The sequence below is a fragment of the Colobus angolensis genome, unplaced genomic scaffold (genome assembly GCF_000951035.1).
Source record: "Colobus angolensis palliatus isolate OR3802 unplaced genomic scaffold, Cang.pa_1.0 Scaffold586, whole genome shotgun sequence".
Lineage (NCBI taxonomy): Eukaryota > Metazoa > Chordata > Mammalia > Primates > Cercopithecidae > Colobus > Colobus angolensis.
This window is the reverse complement of record NW_012119443.1, coordinates 301,076-306,879: the sequence shown is the minus strand read 5'-3', so window position 1 is coordinate 306,879 and position 5,804 is coordinate 301,076. Positions and strand designations below refer to the sequence as shown.

The 5,804-nt window shown below is 33.3% G+C and overlaps 1 protein-coding gene across 1 annotated transcript in view; it reads right to left on the bottom strand.

Moving 5' to 3' along the window:
* The window catches only part of PXDNL (peroxidasin-like), a 371,164-nt gene that overhangs the window by 109,475 nt on the left and 255,885 nt on the right, over positions 1 to 5,804 (bottom strand). The gene's annotated exons all lie outside the window — the stretch shown is intronic.

Here is a 5,804-nt window from a genome sequence, read left to right as displayed (position 1 = left end):
AAAAAAAAAAAAAAGAAGTTTAACCATAAAGGAACAAATACTAAATAAAAATAATTATGAATGAATATTTATAGTTCATATCAGAGATATAATCAGCAGAGTATCTAATTCATTTTGAGATATTAAAAGTAGAGTAACATTTTATATGACACTGACAATGAAAACAATAACTTTTTAGCACTGCTAAATATTGAAAGCAAAAGTCGATATAGCTTTAAATGTTGAGTTTGAAATTAATGTCACTTAGGGGAAGTAAAAGTGATTACAAACTTAAATAGTAATAGGAAGGTATTGTATGTATTATCAAAAAGAACTCACAATGAAGTAACTAATGTAAGCCTAAATCAAGGTGTTACCACAATATAGTATGGTGCTATTATAAATATATGTATCTATATATGTGTTTATATGCATATTTAAGCATATATACTTCACAATAGATGTGCCCATATAGCATTCTACATCTAGATATTATAGGAAAATTCCTGTATATTATGACCATCTATGCTCTAGATTTTATTGTCTTAAAAAGACCACTAACATAAAACAATGTAAAGAAAAAAAATACCAGTGGTATGGAAATATTATAAGGAAAAAATAAAATTCAGGACTATACTGAAAATCCTTCTTGGAAAACTAGATTATGTGCAGCAATTGTGAATAAGTAGGTGGCTCCATCGTCAAGTCATTGCAGCCTTTATCATGACCACAAGATTGAGGCTCAAAATGGCCAATGTTGCTTTTCCTAGTCCAAAAAATACATGGGATTGACCACATATTAGCTAAAGATAATTGAAAGAAAAAAAACACAAAAATTGATTAATTCAGTTGGATGAAATTAACAATTTCCTTTCAAGTAAGAATATGAACAAAATAACTAATAAGTGACACAAATAGCTGACAATATTTGCAATCTCAAACTCTGATGCAGAAATGATATTCTGTTTCATACAAATAAACCTTATAATGCACTAAGAAAATAATACATAGGCAAGTTATAAAAGAGGAAAGTTCAAAAGTTAATAAGGGTATAACATGCTCAAAATCACTTGTAACCTCAAAAATGAAATTTAAAGTGTCAATGAACACCATTTTATGCTTATTCTGGTAAAAAATAAAAAGGTGGTTAAAGCCAAATTTTCTCAGAAGTGAGAGTTTCTATAAATCCTCAGGCAGCCTGATAGGACTGTAGAATTGTCACCTATTTTGGGGATTGTATTTAGAGCCTTTTTTGGCTGGGAGGAGATGGCGTTTGTTACTTAGTAAAATTACATATGCACACATCCTCTCATCCAGCAATTTCAATCCCATGCATATATGTAGAAAAATTATAATTGAAATCCACAAGGGTATGTATGAGAATGTTTATTGTAGCTTTGTGCAGTAGGAATTGTAGAAAATTGGTTGTACAGCAGTGGAAGTGTGGGTGTGTTAGTCTGTTCTCACATTGCTATACAGAACTACCTGAGACTGGGTAATTTATAAAGAAAAGAGGTTTAATTGGCTTACAGTTTCTCAGGCTGTACAGGAAGGATCATTGGGGAGGCCTTAGGAAACTTACAATAGTGGTAGAAGGTGAAGAGGAAGGCAGCACGTGTTACACGACTGGAGCAGTAGAGAAAGCAAGGGGAAAGAGGCTACACAATTTTAAACAACCAGATCTCGTGAGAATTCACTCACTATCACAAGAACAGCAAGAGGGAAATTCACCCCAATCACCTCCCACCAGGCCCCTCCTCCAACATTGGGGATTAAAATTTGACATGAGATATGGGCGGGGACAAAAATCCAAACCAAACCAGTGTGCAAGGAAAATGTGGTGGATGTTCAACGTGCATGCAACAGTTAGAAAATGTAGTGGATATTCAACGTGCATGCAACAGTTAGAATTGCCTGTGCATATGTGGACAGACACTTAAAAGATGCTTAAGGTAAAATTAGAAAACCAGAAAGAGATTACCATAAAATTATTGAATGAAAATATATAATACTTAGATGTAGTATAGTTGTTACATATATAGCAAGGATGACGGAAACAGAGTATGGACATAAAAGGGAATGAATTAATTAGTTAACTAATTGAGTAATTAATATAATTACTGTGATTAGGATGAAATAATACTATATATATAGCTACATTAGTCTGCTTATGTGTTCAAAAAAAGTCAGTAGGAATGAGCCTACTTAATTTACTTTTACCTTAGAAATAAAGAAACTAAAATAAATCAAATCAATCTGCACCGGCATGTATGACTTGATTATTTAATCAACATATTAGCTTTTCTTTGTCCCTTTTACTCCTTCACTTTTGGACCTCAAATATAGAAAGCATCATTAACTACACGCTTCTGTTTGTGTCAGGTATTGTCACTGGGCCGCTGCATCTGGGACAAAATATGTTATCAAAGGTCTACTTGGATTGGGAACTAAGCAGGTTGTGTACTAGGACTGAGTTACCCTATAGGATGTAGTGCTATTGAGATGCCCAAATTTAAAAGGCTATTCACTATGGTGGACAGAGTTGATGTAAAGTATAAATTTCAGGAAATCATCATTTAATATGTGAATGTGAATTGGATTGATATTTTTGCTTTTATTCTATTTATAAAATCGTTTTGCTGTTACAGTTGTATAAGATTTACAAGCATGGGGATTTTACAGCCCTTGTCTTCATCTTTCAGCTCATCCATTAAATGGAGAGAGCAAGCCTTGCTCAGCACAGAGCTCAGGGCTGATGTGATTACCAGATAGCAAAGACACGCAAAGTTCTTTCAAAACTACAATGCACATATAAGGTGGCTTTCATGATTAATATGTTTTAAAACCCATAGGCAATCTGTATCCTCACACAATTATCAATTGATACTGTGTTATACTATCATTTCCTTCAATATGATTTGCTATTTATCTACAAGAATCAGAAGTCAACCAGCGTGTAAAAGTGAAAAGGAGAAGAAAATTTAAAAAATGGAATAGTATGAAAATAGTCTTTGAAATATTTAAACTACACAAATAGAAAACACATAAAGTTATTCAGATTCTTAAAACCACATTAGATACATGATATATTCAAACAAAAACATTCTTGATAACAAAGCTTTCTCGTTTTTATGTTAGTTATGATTTTTTTAAGTTTATGTGGTTTAAGAGTAAACTAAAACTAACTCTTTTATTATTCATTTGATTTCAGTGTTGTTTGGTACAAATTGCAAAAATGGTTTTATAAATTTCTTTAGAACAGCACTGTGTTATGTAAGTAAATCCAATGTGTTAGGGACACATTAGAATTAATCAATACTGTTGTAGTTATTTGTCTCAAAAATTATCTCAGTTAATGGCCTAAGGAATAGAATAATCAGAAAATTCTGAGCATATTCTCCATCATTTTGTGCAAACTTTTACAGGAGTAGAGGGACTATTAGATCATTTTTCTTTGTTAAGTCTCAGGGTTAATAAAAATGAGAAAAAGGCCTCAGTAGATTTACAAAATAAACATGTTTAAAGTTATTGATGCACATCTACTTGCAATCCTATCCTTGTATCTATGAGGCTATCACCATTATTGATGGTAAAATCAAATGGTAATATTGAGTCCTTTCAAAAAAGGGGGAGCTTAGGCCACGTGGCCACTCACTGCTCTGCATGAAAGGCCTGGTTCTGGGTCACTTGGAGACTGAACCTAGAGATGGGATGGGAAAACTGAACAGCTGTGCTCCTCTGTCACCATTGCTAAAATATACCTAGACCTCAATAAAGGCTGAGATTTTTTCACAATTACCAATGGGGTTTTGAGTATCTTTTTATCCTTCCCTTTTTCCCCCTGGGGAAGAAAATTAGCAGATGATGTAACTATCATAACTAAATAGGTCTTATCACTCTCAGTCTTTCCCTAAAAAGAATGATGCTAACACTGACATATGTGAGGGCTGTCCTAGGACACCAGAGACATGACCACAGCATACACACTGATGGTAATGACTGCCTTTATGAAATCATTTTCTTTCAACAGCAGAGAATCTGTCTTACTCATCACTTTGCATCATTAAACATGGAAACGAATTAATTGCCCTGGAGAGCTCCACTGTTTTTCACAGACTGGAAAAGGAAAGGCACCATCTACTTTGTTTAAGGTTATGGTGCTCAGATTACAACTTTTTAATTGTTTTCTTTATAATGTTTAAACTATTCAAACACTACGCCACCAAAAATCTGGAAATGCCACTTACACATATTAAAATGTATATGTTAAAATTTTGAGAGCATTTATCTCAGGATAGAAGTATGTGGTCACTATGTATTTTATGTACAAAATGGATGATAAATGTGTTGCTTTTAACATAGTCAAAGGTAACATAAACATAAGTGTATGTATACTAGGTAGATGCTGTTGTTTACAGTAATATTTCCCCATTCATTGTATTATTAAAGTTTGACAAAAATAAAACAGAAAATAAAATAAAAAGCTTGGCAAGAGAGCAAAAATAGTTTGTAAACTAATTTACACCCTATTCAGAGTAAACTGTAAAATATAGTAAAACAGCAATTTAAAACTCTTCAATCACCAATTTCACTTCATTAATGTTTGAATAAATACAACTAATGAAAATATTTCAATACCTTATTGTCCACTCATAACTCTGCAACAACTTCAGTGGCTTAGAAATTGATGTTTGTCTACACCATGACAAATATTGGGATTAAAATGTCCAATAATTCAAATAGTGAATCATTTATACAGAGTTTTGAAAAGTAACTAGAACTCACAAGAATTGCACAGGTTAATTAATGTATAGTATTTGGAACACATGGTAAATGCTCAATAAATGTTAACTCTTATTTTTACTAGTGATATTCCTATGAGTTTAGTATAAGTTATTTCATTAACTTCAAAGAAAAGGTCCCACTAACCTAAAGTCAGCTAATGTAGCCTTAAATCTTCAATCAGTTTAGTTTGATAATAATTTATTGGGTTAAGGATACAGTTGAAGTAGCGAATATTATAGGTGGGAGGATAATTTGGAAAGTTATTTCCAAACCTACATTCGAAATGATGAAAGACTGAGCCATAGAACAGGAGTCACATAAAGAAGAGAAGTGGAAAGGAAGCAATTTGGGGGGAGGAAAGACCAGTGAGGCACTGAGCTGGGGTAAGGGAGCCAGGGAGGAAGATAAATCGTGAGGGCAGCTTCCTGCTTCTGCTATGAAGGCATGCTAGGAGGAGACAAGGTATTCGGGGAAAGACCAGGGATTCAGATTCGAATATGTTCAAGATCAGTTTTTAACATGAGGAATTGCGAGGACAGTGGGTCCACCAAAATGAGGTGCCCAACAGACAATTAGACACTTAACTAGGAATTTCAGAGGATATTGCATTGCTAAGCATTGTTTTCATACAATTTAAACCAGTATATGCATGTTACATGCTCCAAGTTTTTCATTTAATAAATTATGGGTCATCTTTGCATTTTTCACCTTGTCCACATATTAGTTCAATGTCTCAGTGGTAAGAATTTTATCACAGACATGCCATAAAGTGCTTCCTCATTACCATTGCACTATTTTTGTAACTATTGTTTGAATTCTATCATGGAAACATAGAAATTCTATGCCAGAAAATACTCTTGAGAGAGTTCAGGTCCATCTTTTAAAAAAATAAGAAAATCAATTCTAGTCATGGGTAAGGAAATTATCCAAAGGGGCTGAGATCAATGAAGTCCGATGGCTTAACCCAGGGTTTTCTTCTCACTATCTCACACTTCTTTTTTTTTTTTTTATTATACTTTAAGTTCTAGGGTACATGTGCA